At 38.9% G+C, this 24,395-nt stretch overlaps 1 protein-coding gene across 2 annotated transcripts in view; it reads left to right on the top strand.

The window, feature by feature from the left end:
- Nucleotides 1-6,855: 6,855 nt before the first annotated feature.
- The window catches only part of LOC121956573 (trinucleotide repeat-containing gene 6A protein-like), a 46,734-nt gene continuing 29,194 nt past the window's right edge, over nt 6,856-24,395 (top strand). The window contains exons 1-3 of one of the 2 annotated variants that reach the window (XM_042504852.1): nt 6,856-6,874; nt 9,197-9,248; nt 19,454-19,552. The gene's annotated coding sequence lies outside the window, so the exon portion shown is untranslated. The other variant, XM_042504850.1, reaches the window with a different exon arrangement.

The raw sequence follows: 24,395 nt of genomic DNA on the forward strand, positions 1-24,395 counted from the left end.
CCCCTACTGAATAAAGAAAATAGCTAATTTTGGTAGCTTTTCTGTGCAATAACATAATACTGTATAGTATTCTAATATTTTGTTTTTATTACAGAGCTAAGAGTAGAGAGATGACAGGAAATCAAGGGAGAGAGAGGCTTTAAAATTATGAGATACAGTGTGAGTACTAGGGATAGTGGCAATATTAAATTGATACACAGATGCAAAGTATCATTTCTTTAATTAAATAAATTATTAATACTCCGAATACAAATTACATTTACAGTACCATTCAAGAATAATAAAAATTTGTGTGAAAAGTGCACTGGATCCATTTTTCTGCAATAAAAATGACTGAAATGAGAAATGTAGTCTTTTAAACTTGATCTTTTCAGATAAAACAGATTGTGTGGTTGATAAATTGTAATATATGTTATCACAGTTCTCAGCATACAGCTAAAGGAATAACAATAACCTTGTATTGTGGCTAAAGTATCGTGATACTATTGTATTGTTGGTCCTTTGTTGATTCCCACCCAGAGTGGATACCCACTGAATTAAGAGCAGAAATGCAAATGTAAAAATGTGATGGACCTATTGGTGTTAATCTCAGTTGACAACACACTCACTAGCCATCCAAACTTAAAAATGTGGGTGCTCTACTGTTGGATTAGCTTTTTTGCTTTTTTCTAAACTCGTGAAAGCAGTTCATTACTTTGGGCAAATGCACTTTAAATCATATTTTTTTCAGCTTTTCAAAGATTCAAATTACCAATGGATGAATTTCATTTGACAAGCTCAAAGGACGAAACGCACTGATGAAAAAGAACACAGCAAGAAGCAAAATAGAGAAGCGATATAAGAGACAGACAGCTCATGAGTCAGTGTGTGTGTGTGTGTGTGTGTGTGTGTGTGTGTGTGTGTGTGTGTGTGGTGCCCGCTGGCTGCTATTGTGTATTTGTGTGTTTGAGATGATAGAGGAGGGTGGAGGCAGGGAGAAGATAATGAGGTTGGAGAGGGAGAACATGAAAAATGAAGGGGTTGTGGTGATAAGTGTGGACTGGATGGGGGAGGCAGTTTGAACGGGTGATAAATGATTTGGAATTGGACCCAAAGAAACACTAGTAAAAGAAGATAAAGCTACATTCAGGTTGTTCACACACACACAGAATGTTTGTATGTATTTTGTTTTACAGGCTTTACAGACAAGTCAGACTGCGGTCGCCAGTAGAAATGTAGCTCTGATAGGTACAGTGGCTGACGGCCAATGCACTGCATGCACACAAACACACGCCCTGCAGCACCATGAACACTGCAGCTTAGTCGTGTGCGTGTCTGTACTCAGGACAAGCCTATTACTACTTGACATGCAAATCTCTTTTCTGACCTTCTTCTGTCTGTCAGTCTGTCTATCTGTCTCTCTCGTACTCTCCACCCCTGCACATAATCTCTCTCTCTCTCTCCTCTCTCTCTTTCTCTTTCTCTCCCTCCCTCTCTCGTCTCTCTCCCTCTCTCTAACTTTCTGCTCACTTTCCATTTTCCTGCAGTACATTCACATTTCAATCCAATTTTCTATGCCCCTTTCTCTTTCTTTAGCTCCAGAACAAAGGTCTTCCTCTTCCTACTTTTACATGCTCCCTTACTCCTGCAGCTGCAACTGATAGCTGTGACCTGCTGTGTGTTGCTGCAAGATTGTGTATATAGACTGTCATTGTCCACACTCACAAAAAAACAATGTACATAGGAAACATAACAACCCAAAAAGAAGTTGTGCCCAAACTGTCAGGGGCAAAGCAACCACAGAAGACACAAAACGACCCCAATGCACACACCCCCACAACCATATGCAATTGCGTAATTGGATCACAGCCAGTGCTGAGTCAGTAAATGTGGACACATGTGTACCTGTACACATTTGTTTGCCCAAGTAACCAGTGTCTATTTCCTGCATTTGAACGTGTGTGTGTGTGTGTGTGTGGGTGGGTGTGTGTGTGTGTGTGTGTGTGTGAATGATTTAACCTTGGCCTGTTCTGTGTACACTGCTCTGCCTGTCAAGGTGACTGCCTTGTCACAGACGATTACCAAACTCTCTGACTTTGCTGCCCTGCTCTTCCTCCACTGAACCCATTCATGCGCACTCTTAGCTCGGTTTCTAAATTGTAGTTTCATCATTCATTGTGACACACTGCCAAAATGTTGTTTTCTGCCCTTTCAAACACTCACATCCTAGTTACTATAGGTTATTGGTTTCTGTGCCATTTTAAAATATACAGTACGAGCTTAAAATATAGTTTTTGGACCATTGATGTCACCACATACATAAAAATGAACATTTTACTCATGTTGGTGACCTGACTTTGTTGCAAGGCTGTTTTGTTCTGTTCTGTTCTGTTCCATTCTTCTCTGCCTTGCTTTGTTCAGGTTTTTACACCGGCTGTCTCTGGATTTTTCCATTTTGTTTCAGTCTCCCGGCCTAATCTAATGATAATGCATTTTGACTCACTAGCAAGGTGCATGAAGAAGGGAGACACCCATGAATGCAAAAACTGCAGTTATATACAGAACAGCTTTATTAAACCAACAATAAATTTGCTCTCAGTACTACAGATGTTGAGGTTTTAACAGACCTACAAGATTCTGTTAAATTGTAGTTTCACCCAGCACCAAACACCACCACGATGGATGTTTAAACCTTTTTTCTCTCAGAACACATTATGACAGACGTGAGCGCTTGGGGTTTGTTTGCATTGCACGTGTCAGAGTGCCACAAACTCTCTGTTGTCATATCAGCGTGTCCTGTGGTGTCCCACGCCCTCCTTGCCTTGTTAAAGACATGTTATATTACGTACCGACAGGTGCTCATCATCAGCGCATGTGAGCATGGTAGCTCAAAGCTCCTCTGTGCTGCTGACTTTTTGTTTTGTTCCATAAACTTTCCTGCGTGTTTGACAGAGACTGTACGGAAATAATGGATGAGGCCACTGTGCCATCCATTGGTTTGTGGGCTGCCATTTAAAGCCCAGAGTTTGGCATTTTTTGGCCTTTTACTCTTTGGTTCTCTGGAGCCAAAAGTGTTCGTATTTGGATGAGAGAGTAGAGCTGTGGATGTCTAAAGAGAACTGGATACAATGTCGGAAGCAGGGACCCGTTTATTACTATGGGAGCCGCGCTGCTTGAAGCCAAAAAAGTTTGACTTCTCTGGTTAAAAATTAGCCACAGCTTTTTGCATCACTGGACCCATAGAGTGAGCACACTACAGACTTTGCCAGCCAATGGCTAATCAGGACAGCTGTGGCTCAGAGGATAGAGCAGGTCGTCCACTAAATCGGGAGGTTAGTAGCTCGATCCTCAGCTCCTGCAGCCAACATGTTGAAGTATCCTTGGGCAAGATACCGAACCTCATATTGCTCCCAATGGCTGTACCACTGGTTGTGATTGTGTATGAACTGAGTGGCAGGTGGCAGCTTGTAGCCTCGGTCATCACTGTATGAATGTGTGTTTGTGAATGTGACTCATTTTGTGAAGGCATGTTGAGTGATCAAACAACTAAAAAAATGTTATACAAGTGCAGGTCCGTTAATAATTCCACTTAGCTTTCACCAGCTGAACGGCTAGTTTCAGATGTAGCTCTCTGCTAACCTGAATAGGGACAAAATGATTTGATCCTGTGGCTCTTCTAGACTTTCAAGATGTTATTAGATGAAAATGGTAAAATCCCTATAGTGAAATGAGTCATTTTGTGGGGGGTTGTGATGCACAAAAAATGTGTCCACTGATAAGCACTTTTTCTCAGTGTAAGTCTATGGGGGAAAGTCTTTTTGGGCCCAATGGCATTACATGACATACCCATAAGTTGTAGTTACAGAGTTTGGCCATTAATTGGCCTCACAGTCTATCTGGAAGCCAAAACCTTGATTATGTACAACTTTAAGCCTTAATAAAGGTGAGTTAGATAAAGATTCACTTCATGACAACTAAACAGTTGTCATGAACAGGGAAATTGGCTATAGAGACCAAAACCTTTTTTTTTTTGAGGATGTAAACAGGCTGTATTTCTGATGTGGGTGTTTGGTCATAACTTTTGGTCTGTAGGTTGTCAAACATCCCATAACATTTCAGTCAGTGTATGACTTAATGCATGCCATTTTCTTACCATTCATTGTTAACACTACCCTGATTATCTACAAAAATTGTACATTAGATCAACAAACTTCATGTATGCTCAAATCCAGCTGACAAATCGTCCTCTGTGTTGCACAGTAATTACAATGGGGAGCTTTGACAGCAGTTCTGCAAGTTTCAAACTTTTTATCAACTCTTTCATATAGTAGTGTGCCCTCAGTGGGTCTGATTTTGTAATATGACTTGGCAGCTGGAAAATATGAACTTCAAACAAGTGTATGAAGGTAGGAAGAATCCCAATCATGAGACATAGACATTAAGTTAAATCTGAATTCACAGTTCTCACAAACACATCATCAATTTTAGGAAGCCACTGGGAGAAACAGATTTGTGTAGCATTTGGCAACAGTATCCCAGGGCTGTGAGGTAAACCGCTTGTTTATGTGCTGTGAAAGCTAATCTCTCTGTCTTTGATACCTGGTCAAATAAAATCATTGCTTGGCAGGAGATGAACTCTACCTCTCTCCCACATTGTCAAATACACACAGATAAGGAAGGTAATTTGTGCACAAGGATGGGGGTTGTTTTTGCTGTTGGTGGGTCAATGGTCACTGCTTTGCACACACGTATTGCTGGTCGCTCCTGTAAGCAGCAATAGCCTTTGTCTCACTGGTGGAACGTTGCAGTTGGCAGATTCCACATTGTATTTGTTTCTCTGCTGTTTAGGCATCTCTGTCCTCTCATGACTCTGTCTCATTTACAAAAAAACTCTTTTAGGGTTGTTTTCTTACATAACAGCCAGCACCATGCATAGATGACAAAGACAGGCTTGCAAATGAAAACAGAAAACAGTAGAGTTGGTATTAGTGCTAATATCAGTGCAAGTACTAATAGCAGCAGCTTCTATTACATATATTTCATTGTTATTACAACATTTAAAACTGTTCTTAAAAAAGTATAAAATGTAAACCATGATTTTATTTTTTAAAAAATGTGCTTGCTCTTGCTGTCAAAAAGCTAATTTCATCAAATAAAGATCCAAGGCTTGTGACTGGTTTAAAATCTGGATTTGATCTGTTTGTCATTATTTCTGTTGATTATTATGTGGAAATTGGTTGTGGTTTTTGCTATTTTTTGTCATTTTTTGTGTATGTTTTAGTCAAATTGCTAAGTCAAAGCACACCATTTCTTCTCCAATTCAAATCACAAATCAAATTTTCAGGTATTTTTTCACATACGTGTTGGCAACACTTCTCTATGTAAGATGAACATTAATAAATTACGGCCTTTGTGTTTTGCTCAGCAGGCACACTAAATAATGAGATTCATAAGAAGACTGGCAAGTGTTTTTTACTTCACTCGATCCCCAGTGATTCATTGTTGTGCTCAAGGACACTTCAGCAGGGTGGATACTGTATGTTGATGTGGGGGTTTGACTCTGGATCCTCAGACAGAAAGCCCGTCTGCCCCGACTCCCAGTGAATAAATCATTAATGCTTTTGTCTGGAATCAGTCATTTTCCAAATGGTGCTCTTAGTTTCCTCTTATTAGTTTAAATTAGTTGAATATCTGTCTGTCTTTCTTTACACATAAAGAAACGTGGGGCAGAAACTGACATGAAAAAATTAAGTAAAATAAATATTGGATGTACTTAAGAATCATCTTATTCTGAAACTCAACAAGATCACATAACAAGAAGACAGCTGAATATAATATTTTTTTTCTGTTTGACTACCTTTAGGTGAAAAAAAAATTAACTGTTTACCTTGAATTATATTCTTTGTAGTGTGGAGAAGCTTTTGAAACAGACTTTAGACCTTCATTTCAGGAAATGAGGATGTATGGAAGGTACCACTTAATATCATACATATAAATATAAAAAAATATATATATATATATATATATATATATATATATATATATATATATATATATTATATATATATACAAGGTCCATAGGATATTAATTTTTTTTTAAAAAATGACATGGGTTATGTTTGGAAAAGTCAGTATTTCAAAAATTGTGGTTATGATCCCTATAGACTAGAACATCCGTAATGTCAGTCAGACAAATATATTGATAGTATATTTTTTTCACATTAGCTTGTAGTGATGACGTTTAAAAAAATCCCTATGGAATACTTACATTTTAACTTAAATGAGCCAACATAAATTAATTAATTGTTATGCTGTCTTGTCATGTTGGATTTCCTCTTTTATTATTTTTATCCTCTTTTATTGCATTTATTTTATATTTTCTAGAAACTTTTTAAACATCGCTTTATTCTTGTTGACTTTTTTATATGTATTTTGTTCTGGCCTTTTTGACTGTCCTACACTTTCCTCTGTTTGGCTTGATTGTTGATATCTATTTTTATTATTCCCTGAATTCCTGCTTTGTCTGTCAAAGCATTTTGCAAACAAGCGTTTTAAAAGGCGCTATATAAATAAAATTATAATTATTATTATGTTTGTGGTATTAGGTATAATGGTACCATGGTAACATTTCGCATAGGTTTACTTATTTGAAGGGAGTGAGCTGGTTATCATGAACACGGTTGACAATACTTTGGCCTCACTACTTTTAATCTACTTTCGATATTAAGCTACCTTTGGCTGTATTTGGTTGTCTCAGTCAGAGGAAGTGGTGAATGAGTTTCCTGCTCTGTCTCCCCCCTCCAGAAACACACACACACTCACACACACACACAGTCAGAGCTGAAGTGAATGCAGAGAGAGAGAGGAGGGGAAAGCAGAGCTCAAGCGAAAGAAGGTTAGCAGCCAGCAGCGAGTTAAGAAAATGGCGATCATGCAGGACGAATGCCTCCCCTCGTAGATGCTGCAAAAGCGTTGAAATTCTTTTAGCCTTACAGCCGGCTTTCCTTTCCACTCTGTTGCACTTTATACTTCAATGAGGTGAGCTTGATTTTACGTTGTTTTCTTTATCGGAGCACCGTTTCTTTGTGGGGAGCTAATGTGCGCAGAGAGCCCCGAGCAGGGAGACCGGGGACTGGTGTCGATAAGTTGAGCTGCCGCTGTTGTTTAGTTAGCCGTGACTGAGCTAAGCTAGCTAGCTAGCCTCCTGTTAGGCTAGCTTTTTTTTGGCAAGGCGGCTTGGTTGCATTGCAGTTTGGAAATCGTATCGGCTGGTAAACAAGGGGATGGTGTTTGTCTGCAGATGTTGCTGTTTTTGTGTGACAGGTGAACCGTTGTTGCCAGGTTAGACATACAAGGCTAACTAGTACTAGCATTGGTTAACCTTAGCTAGCCGGCTGTGCGTACATAACTGTCAAAAGAGAAAATTACGCATTTCGTTCGATGTTATTATGTCTAGAGATTTGTTTATCAGTCAACTATTATTGTTTATGAGTTTAGTGTATCGCTTTGTTTAATAAATCCGCATAATCGCTACATTTTCAATAAGACCGGGTAACCAGCCGCTTCGTAACGTTAGCTTTCAGCTAGCATTAGCAGCGATGCTAATTTGACGACGCAGGTTATTCGGCGGAGACGCCGATTGATTGCCCGCCTGTTTGGTGACTTGCAACGGGGACGCCGTCGTAAAAATAGCTTAAAACATTAAATAGTTGGTGCTGAAACGCAATATTAATGTAAATTTGGTGGCGAAATTATGAAGCTGCAGAGTTGTATTTCGCTCGGGGTGTTTAACACCCTCTATCGGCAGAAAGGTAGAGCAGCTGAGTAGCTTAACACCAGACCTCCGCTCTGCTGGTTTTGCAGGCGGATTCACCCTAACTTTTTTCACCAGCCAGACGACGCTGCAGACACGGCTAAGTCACGTAATAATTTAATTGCATTGACTAATTAGATGCTCCCTTTAGGACAATGTTAGTCTTGGCTGCGCTGGAAAAATACCAGGCTCAAGAGAAGCCATGTTGGTTAAGCTGTAAATCAGGCAACAGCTGAGATAATGGCCGATCAGGACCCGAGCTGTAACTCTGACCTACACACACTCTCACTGTGTGTCTTTATATGTCATTCACACACATACACACACACACACACACACACACACACGATTTCTATTCACCTTGTAGAGTCCGAGCTTTGGGGGACTCTGGTCTGGCATTGCCCTGTTATGCAGTTCAACCTGAATTTCCTCATGGACTAGTTTAGATACTTTTCATACCGCAATTACCGACAAGTCTCACTGTCAATGCATGCTTGTCCTTGCATAGATTGTGCGGGTGCGGTGCATGCCTTTTGACCTGTGCACCATCAATAATTAATTTGAGACATTTTAGTGGAGTCCTGTTTACCATGTAGCATCTGTTTGCATAACCAGGGTTCCCACGAGTCCTTAAGAAGTCTTAAAAGACATTGGATTCATTAATTAAATTTAATGAAATCAATCTTTTAAAAAGTCTTAAAATGCTCAGACAAGGGAAGTCGGATTTTATTAATCGTTTTTCTGATGTTTTTAAAATTTCAAAATAATTTGCAACATCTTTATGTTGTTAAATAATTAAATACATTCCTTAAACTTGTCATGATGGGAATCCAAGCATTGGAATCTCATATGCTTTTTGAGAAACACAATCACCCAGAAAGCTTTCACTCCAAAAAGGTTTATTTTTCTTAGTATTTGACCCCCCCCCCCCCCAATTTTTGACATAGATAATGAAACTTTCATAGGAAAAAAAATCATGTTTTATGTAACAATCAACTTATTGGTAAAATAAAATGGTCCTTTATTTTTGATTGTTAATAATTTGGTGTTAAACTTAAATCTGGTTGGCATTAAAACGTGTTAAATCTATTCTGCCTTAGGCTGCAGGAACCCTGATAACCCTCTCATGTGTTTCTTTTTTACAAGGTGCTGTTTAATCACAGTAAACCAATAAAACTGCAACACTCACATGCAGTGTTTCCTCTTTCTGTAATTGAGGTTTGTTTAAGTAAATGTAGACATAACCTTCCTGTCTCTTCTGAAAGGGTTGTTTCCGGGGAGTTTTTCTTCATCTGATACCAGGGTCTGAGGACATAGGATTTCCTCAGATTGTAAAGCCCTCTGAGGCAAATTGTGATATTTGGCTATATAAATAAAACCTGACTACTTTTTTTTCTCTTTCAGAGATTCGGAATTGAAAGCTGTTGCCACCAAAGAAGCTGAAGCATCGTAACAGGTGAGTGTGCCGCCTTAAATTTACAAATATTTTCCTTTCAAGTTTTAATTCTAGTGATAAAACATTATTCAACTAAAACTAACCCTTCTATTTTTATTCCTTTTAATGGTAATTCTGACTGATAATAATGATAATAAATCTGTAATACCGTGAAACCACAATATTTTTTAAAACGGTTCTTGCACCGTGACAATCTCATACTGTTGTGACCCTCGTGCACACTCATTCTAATAGCATCAGTTTATGGGGCGCCCAGTGGCTCAGCTGGTTGAACGGGCACCCCCTTTACAAAGGCTATGTCCTTGCCACAGTGTCCACAGGTTGGATTCCAACCTGTGTCCATTTGCTTCAAACCCCCTCTCTCCCCCTTTCACGTTAAAAGTTTTCCTATCCAATAAAGGCAAAAAAGCCAAACTAATTTATATCACCTTTCCGGCTGCTTCTCTTTAGATGATGACCTGTTTGGTCATCTGTATGGTGGACTACTAAAGGGGTGTGTGTGTGTATGCATGTGTGTTGTGTGTGGGTCAGGGGGACAGGGGATGGGCAGCTGCTGCTTATGCAAGCACATGCAGTTCCGTTTGAATTGAATTGGAGGGTCTGGGTTGGTCTAGGCCGCATTGTGCTGAGTAAGCTTTGCTGTTTTAAAATCGCTAAATGAGAAGCCAGAGTCCTGATGTTTTGTGTGTGGAGAGGTGTTTGTGCAGCTCATTGTGTCCATATAGTTGCAGGCACACAATAGAGTCATGGACACAACTAGTCCACCAACCAAGGGCTGTGTTTAATCTGTTTTCTGTTTTTATATCCTAAATCTGTTAATAAGACTTGTTTTCATGCTTAATTTCTAGAATTAGATTTTTTTGGTTTTGTTTTGTTTTGATTGTGTGTACCAGTGGATAGTCTGTGCATCAACTCCCTTCCATCTCATCTCCAGAAGTGTCTGCTGTTGTCAGTGTTTGCAGATGTTGTTTAAATAAGAGATGTTAAAACGTGTGATTGGCCTGTTTGAAATGCTGGTTTAGTCCAGTATCTGTTATATATCTTCATTAATGTATTTCTTGTGTTCCATGGTTCGAAAATGTTAGATTGTGGTTTTGTGAGGTATTTTGTTGTGCTGGTTTGTTTGGAGTCGGTTACTAAAGCCAGTTGATGATGTTTCACATTTTCCAAGCATAATTTGAGACATATTTTCCAGCTGTGTGTATGCAGGGAGGAATACTGCTGAAGTTATGTAAGAGGGAAACTATATTAATACTCTTGGATGTATAGTAACATGTTTTTTTTCACATTACATGTTTCATTTGCAGTTTTATTTCTTTCCCACACTAACACTCAAACGAGTTGTCTCATGAGAACCACATTTCATTTAATCTAAAAGAAAAAGGGTACACATTCAACTTTAACAGAAGCCTTTTACATGACTCTGAATTATATTTCTCCCAATGTAAGGCTACTTAAGTGCTGGATGTGTGTATTTTCAAGTGGCAGCAATTTCTAATTACATAAATTCTAGATAGAAACTCTCTTGTTCCATAAATAACGTGCTGCCAACAGTACAGTGTTGCTTGAGGTTGTTTCAGTTTCAGTTCATGGCTTTTGGAAAGTGGTTTTGCTTTCATGTTTAGAAAAGTCATCCTGTCCCAAAGGTTACAAATAGCATTTGGTGAATGCTCCTATAAAAGGCAAACCACTGTATCATAAAATTGGTACATTTATAGCGTCTGTGGCACCAGTGGGGATTACATCCTTCAGGGCAAAAGCTGAATAAGAGTTTGGTGCTCCTACTCTGAAGCCCTTTAGTTATGCACAAGCAAAGCTCTATTGTGAGTCAGTTTCTAGACAGAGACTCACCATCCAGCTTGCTCACAGATACTCACAGATTCAGTTTATAGCGTGTGGGCTTGCATTTGTAATCATAACACAATGCAAAAATAATGCGTATTTAGTTGTGACTCGTGTTATTTCCTTATTTTGTGGATGAATGTGCCGTCTGGCTTTACTTGAACTCTTGGTTGCCTGACTCCACTCCCCAAATTACTGTTAGCTAAACATGTATTCCTTCTTGTCTAAAAATATCTCTACTGGTTTATTACGTGTTGAACTTGCATATAAAATGACTCCATGCAGCAAACGTCAACTTGAGATCGCTGTGTTTGGAATTTAATATGGCAGTGCTATAAATTCCTAAGGTGTTGCAACATTGCTACATTGGTTGGGGATCAGGTAGTTGACCATTGCTCCTCCAAGCAGTAAAGCCACACCTGCAGATGGTCACGAGACTGGAAAAAACAAGGATCAGAAATTGAGTATTTGATGCTGTTGACCTGTGCATGCACAGACAGGATACAATCCACATGAAGGCAATTTTAGTTTGAGGAAGGTGTTAAGCAGTGTGAATGTGCAAATAATGTCTTTGGGTTTGAGATTTGTATTAAATTAGTTTACCTGACATTATAAGCTGTGTAAAACAGATGAATGTTTTTTAAAAAACTTTGATCTCAGTTCAGTTTTTGGCTAGACAACAGCATGAGAGGCCAGCCCTATAAAAACGAAAGTCTGTTCTTAAGTCAGTGAGTGAATGACTGACTAAGCGATGAAGTTTTGCAGCAATGGTCTGTGTGTCTGATGGTGTGACGTTGCTGTTTTCCCATTGGTCATTGTTCTTTCAAATTGAATAGGCATAGACATGGTGGACAGGCTGACAGACGCTGACAGTCGGTGTTACTGTAACATTATTCCTCTGTAACCAGTGTAACATGGCAGCATGGTGGAAATAGCAAGCAATACAGCTAACTAACAATCTGCAGTCGTTATGTCAGTTTTGGACAAAGGACAGGGAGGATCACTTAATTAGTTTGAGGATCAGCCAGGTCTGTAAGACATTTAGTTAGATGTTGTTAACCAATTTGTGTTACAATGTCAGAGGGGGTGGCGCTGAAGTTATAAAGACAAAAAGAAAATCAGACCCCGATGGAAACTGAAGTGGATATTACATATCAGTGTCTGACTGGGTGCTGCAGCAATGACAGAATTCTCCGTTTGTTAATCAAGGGTGAAAGGACGATTCACAAAGTTTTTGTGTGAGCAGAGCTTGGCTCTGATAGTGGCTGAAGGCAGCACAGCCTCCCCCGGTCACATGGGGACGTTTATCCCTGGGACCAACCAGAGCTGCAAAGGGAGGATGTGTTAATGATCAGCGCTCAGCTCCAGAGAAGAAGAAACTCCCTTCTGCTGTGTGACTGTGTCTGCCGTTAAAATGAGGTGTTCTTCATTTAAATATGTATTTAGACTACATAAATTTTGAGCTGGGTCTCAACAACACGTTTCATACACCTATGGTTCCCAACCTGGGGGTCCTGACCCCACTATGAGTTGCCTTCTTGATTTTAAGTGGTGTTAGAAAACTTCAAGATATACCTTTTTCTTATAAATCTCACAGGCACTGTGAAGACCTGAGATGTATTCACAGAGAGTTCACTTTCTTCTAAACAGCTTTGTCTTGCATTAGAAAAGGTGGCCAAACAAAGGGAATCTTAAAAAAGATGCTTTTATAGAAAGGAAATGTGCTGGATTATCACAACAACACTTTCATTGGCTGAACACAGTTGTTTTAAATAACAATTTTAATCAACTGGTGAACTTATTGTGTCCCGACATCCCGACCATCAACCGCAAATAATGGCAAGAAAATCAATTCAGATTTTATGGACTTAACCAAACATAGTTTGGCACAACACTTTATGACAGTCTTATTTACCTCTGTTGTATACTGCTCACTAACAGTTAGATGTCTTTAACTGTATGAATTTTACACAAAGTAAACTAGACTTGCCAGTTTAAAAGAAGAAAAAAAAGTGTCCTTGAATCCAGAAACAAAATCCTCAGAAATCCTGCTACAGGAAATGCTTTGATCCCAACTTGTCTCACCCTCCCTCTGCCAGCAGGAATAATTTAATAGCATTTTTCAGCCAGAAATATAATATTGTCTGTCTCAGATTACCATGACCTGAAATGAACCCACATGATTTTGACTCACTGTTGCAACAACAGGTTTGGTGCAACTAGGCTGGAAATGCCACATCTTGCAATGTCAGCTCCACAAAGCCTTCGCTGTTGGGTTGTTTTTGATGAGGAGAAACTCTTTGTAATTCACTAATTGAGTGATGGCTTTCCCGAACGGAGCCTCTGTGAGAACATGCTAATGCAAATTGATGCAAATGATGTGGTGTTATACATGCAAATTAGCCACGCGACTACCCTTTGGCTTTTGTTCTGCATGGGCAGGCAAGCTCTAAGTGTTTATGTGGATGCTCATGTCTATCAGTTTATGTTTGGGTGTATGTCTGGGGTGTTTGTGTGAAGACGGCTACTTCCACAAGGCTACAAATGCAATCAATACTCTGTTTCCTATAAATTTGAAAGTCCTCGCTGGCTTCTCTGCATGACTCACTACTTGGAGTGCAAAAACACTCCCACAGGGTCTTAGGATGCTTGAGTCTAAAGCCTCAGTTTTCTGATCTCTACCTCCTCAGGAACCCAAATATAGTTTGATTATTTTTAAAGTCTTTCAGCTTTATTTGACAGCTGGCAGAAAAGGGTTCACGGAAAAGGCAAGTGGGTGGCAGCGAAATATGTGCTGCACTGTGAATTTCACAAGGGTAGAGCAGGAGCTTTAAACTTAGCTGAATGCAGCAGACACCTTTTAAATTAATAAAGACAAAGGAAGACGGGTTCAGAGGAATTCGCTTTGTTCACCAGGAAATACAGGTGACCCAAAGCAGGTAACACTATTATTTTGCACACCTCTTTGTAGTTAAATTAAATCTGTATTTAATGTGCTAATTGTACTCTATCTATTGTGCTACAAAGTTAAACATCACTTGTGACCTTTCACTCCTGTTTTCCTTATCTGTCATCTGTCTGCTGCTCTTTTTCACTGTCATCCCTCCCTCTGTTTCAAGATCGAAAAACCCAAAAAACGTATCTGGTTAACAGTGGAATCAGCTGTCCAGGTTGTTATTTTATCCACTTAAAACACAACAAAGACCTTATTTAGTGATTAGATATTTTTAGAAAGAAGTTCCTTTACGTCTGTCTGGTTATTTATATGTTACGTTGAAAAAAGCTGCCCTCTTTTTCAACTGGAAGGTGTTTTTAAAAGTTGTTTTTAAATTGTATTTTCTAGATAATATAGGATATTACTGGACTAAAACATTACAGAGGTTCAAGTGTGTGGAAATCTTTTCTATTAGTTTGGATGATATGTAATAATGTTTTGACTGTCCAATGTTATATTGCAGTTCGAGGCAGCAAATAACAGTTCTTTCAGTTATTGATTAGTTGTCTACAAAATGTTTTTATAGAAATATGACATTCAGACACTTTTTTTGCCCTCTCAATCATAAAGCTCCCCAAATAATAAATTATTATTAAACAGACAAAAGCAGAAATAATCCCAAATTTTAATAGGCTGGTGCCAGCAGGTGTTTTTTCTTGAAAAGAGAGTGTTTCACTGATGGTGAAAATAGCCAAGTGACTATCGCTTGTTGTTGGGTTTTGCTGCTTGCTGATGTTTCATATTTGCCTGGTGCTGATGCATTATTTCACATTGGATAAATTGACTGGTGTTAAGATTAATCGTTTTCGACAACTTGGACAAAAATCCACTGCAGTTTTGTACATGCTAAACTTACAGAAGACAATGGTTTTCAGAAGCACCTGTGGCCATTCAGGTTAGGTGCTGAGCTTTTAAGGGTAACAACAGAATTACGTCAGTAGCTCACCATCGACAGAGCGAGAGAGCGACAGTGACTATGCAAGTGACTAAGTGCCAACAGGTGTTTATGATTGAAGCAGAGTGAAAGGTTAGCAGTTGAGCTAGTTACTCTAGCAGCAGTAAATGTACAGTTAAGATTACAGTTTGCCCATGAATCAACACTGCAACTGCTCAATACTCAAGAAGTTTTCATGTCTTTATTCCTTGCTGCAGGGCAAAAGTACTGGGAGGCTTTGCTGCTCTCTGGCTCTGTCTTGAGACAGTGCTATGCTGTGCGGAGGTAGCAGAATGTAGATAAATATATTCAGTGCGTTTTTATTGGGTATGAAACTCATCTTGCGCATGTATTGTCAAAAGTTGATGGCTGAGACGTGAGCCTGCACTGAGAAACAGCAGACCTCTGTGTAGATTAAAATGAGAGCATATTGGGATGCCCCAATATGATTCGGAAGGATCTGTATCTTATCAGTGCATTTTTGAATCCCGTCTTATGCTTTCTTACATGTTGTCACACAATGTTATAAACAAAAAGCATGATTTGTGGCAGATATTCGGGTTTTATTGTAATGCTGCTTTACCAGTACGTAGAAACTGTTTTTTTTTTCATGTTTGGCTTAAGATGCTATACCAATTGAAGTGGAATTGGTGTTTTTGTTGTGTATTTTAGTAAACTAGTTCTATTGTTATGCTGTAATAGGTGGAATTGTTTGTTTTTGTAGAAATAAAATTTAAAAAAACCTGTTATGGAACTGTTTGGATTCAGACATTTGTTCTTAAATCACAGTAACGCTTATACACTGGGCTGATTTTAACAACTTTAAAGTACGTGAAGTTTACATTGTGCAGCTGTATTATCCAGGTAAAAACCGGTATTGGATCAGGACTCAGTATGAGCAGATGGTCAATAGCAGATGACTCAGATCAGGATTGGGATCAAGGTTGGGGTCTAAAAAACTTCATCGGGACATCCTTAAGAGTGAACCTTTTGTGTGAAACATGCAAGTAAAGAATGCTTGCAATCTAAAAATGGAGGGCAATGGTGAGACGAAAGCCATTGCAAATTTGGTAACACTTTTTTAAACTCCATTCAGACAACGTCTACCGCCGTATTTGTAATGCAAAATGCAAAGCCTGGCCAGGGCAGCATGTCTAACCTGAAGAAATTTAAAATCTTCTAAATAAATATGTTGAAATTTAAAGGTTAGGACTAAATTATAGATCTGACATTACAATTTCCTCATCAAAGACATATTGAGTTACCTTTAGGTACTGCCTGTATTGGTTTCAAATGTGAGTGGTGCTGTACCCTAGTAGCAATTCAGGTAAACTGTGAAGGACAGTTATATTACAGGCCATATTTACTGTGGTTGATCAAACTTGTCAAAGAACAACAACAGAAAGCACGTGGTTTGCACCTGTGCTCATCATCTCTCATGTGACCTATATTAGGGAAGACAGGTTTGGTATATTCATTACTGCATGTTGCTTGTTTTTAGACAATTAAGGAAAGTGCTTTAAGGAGAAAAAGTCATGTGGTTTAAGTTTAAGTTTTAAGTAAATTCTGCCTGTAATAGCTCTTATTTCATTTTTTGATTTGTTAAAATGCAGGCTAGGTGAGGACTGAGTTTGGTGTCGTTTCAGAACCACCTGTCACTTGAAAAGAAAAATAAAATAAACCATAAAATATGTAAGTGCAACTTTGCTATTATCTTCTCTGTTTCTTTCCTCCCCCTGTTTGGCCCGCCTTGTTCTTCTTTATCCCTTCTTTTGCTTTTGGTGACCCCCCCCACCCCCCGTCAGCTGTAGCTGTCGGGGGATGGGCAATTGTTGGCCCATTCATAAACAGATGCTGTCCACGGTGTGTATGTGTGCACTCCAGGAGGGCCCCACCATGCTCTGCTGTTGTTGTTGAACCTAGAACCATCTGCTGAAGCACTTGATGGCTGGAGGAAGGGGAGAGGGGGAAGTGTGGGAACAGAGGCAGGAGGGTGGTGACTGGAGGTGGCGGAGGAAAAAGGATGCAACTGGGTGTGCTCTTACATTTCATTATTATAGACCACTTGACATTATGGCATATATTGGAATAGTTTAGGGAATTAAAAGCCCCTGTTTGTAGGAACTGGAAATTTCTGACCTTGGCGATTTAAGTCAGACTCCGGCTTCCTGCCGATACTTAAAAGGTCTTAAAAGGCATTGAATTCATTGACCTAAATATGAGGCCTTAATTGTCATTTGGTTTATTAAATCAATCTTTCGAAAGTTCAAAGATGCTCAGACATGTAAAGTAGGATTTCTATGAATCCTCTTTCTCTGTGACATTGCATTGTAAATCAAAAAATAATTTGTAACATCAATTTTTTTGTTAAATTTAATAAGTCCCTCCTTAAACTCATCACAATGGGAATCCAATCTGGGGAAACTCACATGCTTTTTGATTAACACAAAATTATCCAGAAAACCATCCATACATGCCAGATATTTTCTGTGTCTCTTGTTAAATTAAATATATACTTAAATGATAATACATGTTCATTGCCTTCCAAGTGGTCCACTCTATAAAGGGTTGCTTTTTTCAAAATTTGACGTAGATACTGAAACTTTCTCACAAAAAAGTTAGCTGTTTTATGTTACAGTCAACTTTCAGGCAAAATGCCCTTCAGTTTTGGTTATTAGTAAATTGGTCCTAAACTTAACCCCGAGGGGTATTAAAAATGTCTTAAAAAGTCTTAAATCTGCCAAGCCTTAAGCTGCAGGAACCCCGGTCGGACTGCTGTCACAGGCTTGCAGACTTCAGCTCATAACAGGCTCCGACTATAGTTCCACACATCCCACTAAAATTCAAACTTCATCATGTAATAAAGATGTTCAAGGCCCTTTCCTCTGGTTAAGATGTCCTCTGAACAAACAGAAGGCTGTAGCATAAGCTTTGTTCACTGCTGCTCACACCAGCTCAGTGCTTTTTGAAAGATTTATAGATTGTTTTAGTGGGACATTGCATTTTGACCAACATTACTGTAAATGCTCCAGTGTTAAGTGATATTAACTCTTTTCTCATGGTGTGATGATATATTGGCCATTAGATATAACCGATGTTAATGTGTGTATGCATTTTAAAGGGGCTGCCTTTTTGACAATAATGAAGTACCATACATATTCACAATTTTTTGCTCAATTAAATTGAGGGAAAAAAAACAAACCAACATTGCAGAATCTTATTTCTTATTTCAGCAGCACAGTTATGACAACTATTTCTTTGAGCCGCTGTGCAATAATCAAACTAAACTAAGTGATTACACGTTGAATGGTGCTGCCATAGTGTCTGTCCGAGTTGTTTCAGCATCTCCGCACGTCTGTCTGTTTATAGCTAAGGTAAGTGCTGTGCTGTAATCCCATTATCGGATTAGACTGCAGCCTGCAGCTTTCTCCTGCAAGTTAAATGGCACACCCACTGCGACCAGTGCAGCTAAGCTTGACACTCAAACTGAGGGAGAAGCCACAATCTGATAACAAAATAATAGGAAGCAGAAGATTGTATTTCATCTTGTTTTGTTGTCACCAGGAAATACACACTAGTGTGTAAAATCATGGCGTGACCAAAGCACAGTGCCATAGACCTAAGAAACAGATATACTTGTGATTGTTTTTATTTTAGATCAGTTTGTTGAATATTTTTTCAAATCAGGGCTCCGCGGCAAGTAAAATGCCATGTCTGGCTAGTAAAACTAGCAACTTACTTGTCTATCGGGTAAGTGGTTAAAACAAAATAAGCATTTTTTTTTTCTGGAGCAGATGATGGAAGAAGCTAAGGAGTGAGCCATCTCACTTCCTTGTCATATCTGTTGGGAGCTCATGCAGTAGGTTGTTTATGAGCTGACTTGCAAGTGAGCACATCAGTTACCCTGGAAACAGGCGTTCAGTTGAGTGGCATTAGAGGATGTGGACAAAACTCCTTTTAATTGTGTAGTTTGATGCAAGTTTTAGAGCCAGGTGGATTAAAATGGGTCATTTTTCTTGATATTGACGTTCTTATTTGCTAACTGCTGATTGCTACATTTTTTTAATAGGAGCAGGTAAAAATGGACTTCGGGCACTAGATTTCTGACTAAAAGAGAAACTTTTCTGATTATCAACCAGCTCTGTGTCATCACAGGGTGGACAGTGTATGCATATGAACAGTGTTTAGCTTCCCCCTGTGCTGTGACCCCCTGAAGCTCCCTGCACATTTGCCGACACAGAGCTGGTTGAAAATCTGCAAAGTTTCCCGTAAAGGGTTTGATATATATTCAAATAATCATGGGAAATTCCCAGAGCCCAAGCTGACATCTTCAAGTTATTCCAGCATATTATTTATTGTCAATGTGCCACATAAAGCACAAAATGCAGTAGCGATGACAGTGACAGTAATGATGATTCCTCCTGTTGTTCACAGGGAACATACCCATAGAGGGAAGAACAGTGGATGGAAGAGAGAGAGAGACGGAGAGTGTGACGAGGACGGAGGATAAGAAGATACAGGACTGGTCAAAAGGTGAGAGAAGTAGTCTTGGCTTTTGTCTAGTGAGGTTCTGTGGGATAGTTGTTGTGTAAAAGTTGATAAAGGATAATAACGTCGCTCAGTGCTCTAGGTCTGCCATTGCAAATGTTGTTGCTGTCGTCTTCTGAACAGTCTGCTTCTGCTTCTAGAACACCAATTTCTGTTAACCTTACACAGAAATATTTATCTACAATGAGCAATGTCGCACTAAAACTGTAAGCTCCAGTTCTCATAGGAGGTCAGTAGGTCCCTTTTTCCAAACATCAAATACAAGTGCACAGTAAGCAAGGATGGGATTAATATTGCATATCTACAAAATTGTACTCTAGCTAGTAAAAAGAGTTTCACAACCATCAGTTGTGCAGTTTTGTGTAGAGACATAATTCTGGCAATTCATAACAGAGTTTGGCTCAGTATAAAACAGCAAAACATGCTCAACTCCCAGAAGACTAAAGAAAATCCACAAACTGCTTGGCTCAAGACTTGAAGTCCAATTTTTTAAACTGCTTGTCCATTTCAGCATATGAAGCTTTCATGAGTTTCAAAATATTAAAATGTTTATTTTTCCAACATTTTATCTTCCTCGCACGGTCTGGGTTCTGTCTCAGTTTGTCTGTCCCAGTAGCGCAGTGTGCTTTGCTCTTATGACAGCGCTGGTGTACTTTGCCATGTGACGTAGGAGTGTTTTCCATTTGAATTGCTGTTACAGTTTCCACTGAGTCCTGTTTGTGCGAGCCTACTTCGGTTACAGCTGAAACTACTGTCATGGCGAGCATAGGCAGGAAGTCTGATAGCGTCTATCTGCGACCTTGAGTGTGTCTTTGTGTTTTCACTTGCGCTCTCTGTGTCTTGCTTTTGTTTTCACTCCTCCACCATCGTACTGCTATGTCTATAGTCTCATCCTCTGACTGCATTGTTAGATATTTGTGTCTCAGTACAAACAGAGAAGTAGTTCACAATTAATGTCTCCGTAGCACCAAACTGAACTGGCACAGACGTTTATCGGCATGGAGGCTCCTCCCCTCAGATACTGGTTATACAATAACAAGAGTGTAATCATTGTACCTCTGAGAGACTCAGTGTCTGAATGTACTTACACTGTTATGAATCGCTGGAGTCTATAGGCTGATTTGCCCCCAGTTGTGAGCAGCTTTTTGCACCAGCTTGATTATCTTTGGTCCTTAATCCAGTAAGAACATGACATTTATCTAAATTTCATCAAACACACGAGGACAGCTGCACAGGTTAGGTGAATTGACAAAAAACTGTTTTGCACCAATTGTGATAATTGTTTACAGTGAAACTTGGGCTCCAGTTAAGCATGAAGAGCCTTTTATTTGGTGGGTGTGGCTACAATTTTTTACAAATAAATGCAGTTTTCTATTAATTGGCATTGGCACTGTAAAGCAATTCGTTTTTGTTGAAGGTCTTTGGATATAATAGCTCGTTAGGACCATTTGGTCGTTGGCTACCCACTTGAGCTAATTCTTAGCTGGTTAATTCGCCCATACAAATATAAATGTTCAAACACCCAATGTGGGCATACTACACAGCTTGGTTAGATTTTCCACAATTCTGTTCTGTTCATTTTAGTGAAGTCATAAGCACCAAATTATAATTCATACAGATTTACTAGCATGCTAAACGAAAAATATTTAATAAGAAAAAAAAATGAAAGTAATTTTCTCAAATATACACAGAATTGATGCAGATGTTAAAGCAACAAAAGATTTAAAAAATCTCAGATCATATTTTTTTTTATAATTTTGAATAATTTTATACAAGCAAAAATGTCAAAACTTATCTTGTTCCAGCTTCTGATTTGTGATATTAACCATCTTAAATCATAGTAAACATCAGTGTGTTTGGACTGTTTATGTGATATGAAACATTTTTGAAGATTTCCCCTTGTGATGAACATTTTCCCCAATAAGATAATTGATGCAGTATAAAACCAGTACAAACCAGCAACTAGAAAGGGACCGGCCAATGCTCATTTGACTATTTTAAACTATTTATAGAGCGGACTACCAACTTGGGTGTGGTTGGACAGGAGGTTGAAAAGTCAAATGGATGACTGAATAGTATACAAACCAGCTAATGAGTCATACACAACACCTAAAGCTCTGCGTAACTTTCCCTTGGTTTGAGTTTGAAGTGTGTTGTGGGTGCCCCTCCAAACCCCTCCCAAAGAGGCTGTGATGCCAGCGGACCATGTGACAAGTGGGCTTATCTGTTCCTGCACACACTCACTGTAGATGCAATCTTGTGTACTGCATGTAGTTATTAAAGGGATGCAGTTACGTACGGCACAGTAACACCTGCACTCCAGTAAATTACACCTCTTCTAAATAGCACTTCCTTGTGTTTTTTCAGTCATTCACGTTGATTGAAGCTGAAGCAGAAAAGAGACACACTTTTCTTTCACTCCTCAGTTTCCCCTCAGCTTAGCTATTGATTAATGAAGGGGTTTTTGCATATATGAGAGAGAGACACTGGCATGTGCTTCTTGTACTGATGTCATCTTGCTCGGACAAGCCCAGAGAAACTGGGAGTGTTTAGGAATGTTGCCATAACAACAAGGTCTTCCCTAACAAGGGCCCATGTACTGTTTAGTTCAGCCCAGAGAATACATTTGGGATAGGTTTCCCCAGCAAAGATTAATTGAATTTAAACATAATCTATAATAATGCACTGTATATGAAGTAGTGTATACAGCACAAAGAGGCAATGCAAGTCCTCCAAATTAAACACATCCGTGAGAATGAGGATTGTTTGACAGCGTGCTTGTGTTGGAGCTGGAACAAATTTTCAAACAGAGCAGGATGAGGAAACATGTCCATGTATGCTCCAACAGATTTTTTTTTATCAGTGTGCATTTGTTCACCATAAAATACAAGTGAGTGCATTAGTGCCTTTGCTACACTTGAAGTGATATGACGAGGGAAATCAATTTTATACCAGTGCTAACTGTATAGCCAATCCATATCATGACCTTTTTACCTGTGTGCTTTTTAACCTCACACACCGCCTACTCTTTGTGTAACCATTTCTCTCATTTCCAATGTTATGGTTTGTTGCTGAGGGCCTGAAGTGTTTTACTGGCATGCAAATGATGTTAAAGGATATGTCAGCTTTTGGCAACAAAGCCCCACACTTCAAATAGATTTTGTAGTTGCATAGCAACAGCAGGACACGTGAAAAGCGCCTTAAGCTAAAAACTGTTCACCACTGCATTTAGAGTTTTTTAGATGGTCAAGTCAAACAGCTCAGAGCAATGCAAAAAGCACTGTTTGTCCGTTCTTAACTTTTAAGTCAATGTTTGATGTCTTCTGTAAACATTTTTAATTTTTTAAACATTCAACAAATCAATAAAGATACATATTAGGCAAATCAAGCTGCCCCTGAACCGAACACATTCAGTGTCCGATAATTGTAAATAATTGTAACCGTTTAAGTGCATTAAAATTTACTTTAAAATGACTCGACTAATAAACATAAAACATGGCTAAAAAACAAAAGCATTTAACAAAAGTACAACATTTTGCTGAACAACTGTCAAGATTCAAGATTCATTCTCATTACCATTATTAGCTAAAGCACTTTAAAATTGCATTAATTACGTAGCCCCGAAGGCATTTTTCTCTGCCTCTGTGCTTTTTTTTACTCGCCGTTCGTTGAAGTCACTATCTGCTGGTGGAACAGCACGGTTGTATTTCAGCCTGTGTGCATGTTCTTTTGAGACTAATATTGCTGAAACAGAGCAGCTGATATTGCAGGAATGAAATAACTTCTTCGTTAATTTCTTGGCTGCTTGAAATTGTCTGCCTGGTGCCATTTGACGGTGACACAGATGTGCCATGGGAGTTTTAAAATAAAGACCCATCTTAAAGATGACAATATGGATCGATGTTTTCACTTTCCTCTCTTTTTTTCCCCACAATCTGTTGGTTGATTTTTTTTCACATAGATCAGTCAAACAGTAATATTTGGTTAATCCAATAGAGATAAACAAAAAGGGTAATGCCTAAGCAACATAGGAACAATACAAAACTAAGACAAGATTCAGATAAGACAAATACTAGAAATCAAATCAGTACCCAGACAAAGAACAAAGAAATAATATAAAAAAAATATGTAAATATGTGTTTAATGATAAGTAACATAACATTTTAAATCATAATATAATGGTTTTCGGTTGGACAACCACCTGTCACATCACAATTTAATGTTCCTAAAATTCACAATCATTCAGGAATATCATGAAAGTCCAGCTCTCGTAAATACTTGAAAAAAGGGCTCCATATTGTGCAAAATTTCCCTTTTCACCAGTTGTATTCGATCGTTGGTCATTTATACATCAGTTAATATCGATGGATCTTTACATCTCTGATCCGGACTTCCTTTTGAATTTATATCAGTTCCTTAAATACTCAGTACTCTCAAATAGCTTCAAATGTTCCCAAAAGTATGCCTTTACTTTTCTGTTTTGGTGAATGTGCAACTGGCCATCAGCCTTTCATGTCTATTCAGATGTACCTTGGTTTAGATCCACCTCTGTTCCTCCTACACTCCAGGTTAGTTTATGTAACATGTAAGGTAGAAAACAAGGTCAAAACACTTTCTTGGTTAATTCTATTGATCCTTCCCTCCACTGTTGTAGGTTACAGCATTTTGGCCACTCTGCCTCCTTCATTTCTTTGCTTCTTGCTCTGTCTTTTTAAGGGAGTACACATTGTACTGGGTTCATGTGCTGCTGACTTCAGGAAGTTGACCTCTCTGCTTTTTATACATGTTCGAAGCTGCAGCTGCATTCCTCTCACATCAACCTCAGTGA

This window comes from Plectropomus leopardus, chromosome 17, assembly GCF_008729295.1.
Source record: "Plectropomus leopardus isolate mb chromosome 17, YSFRI_Pleo_2.0, whole genome shotgun sequence".
NCBI lineage: Eukaryota > Metazoa > Chordata > Actinopteri > Perciformes > Serranidae > Plectropomus > Plectropomus leopardus.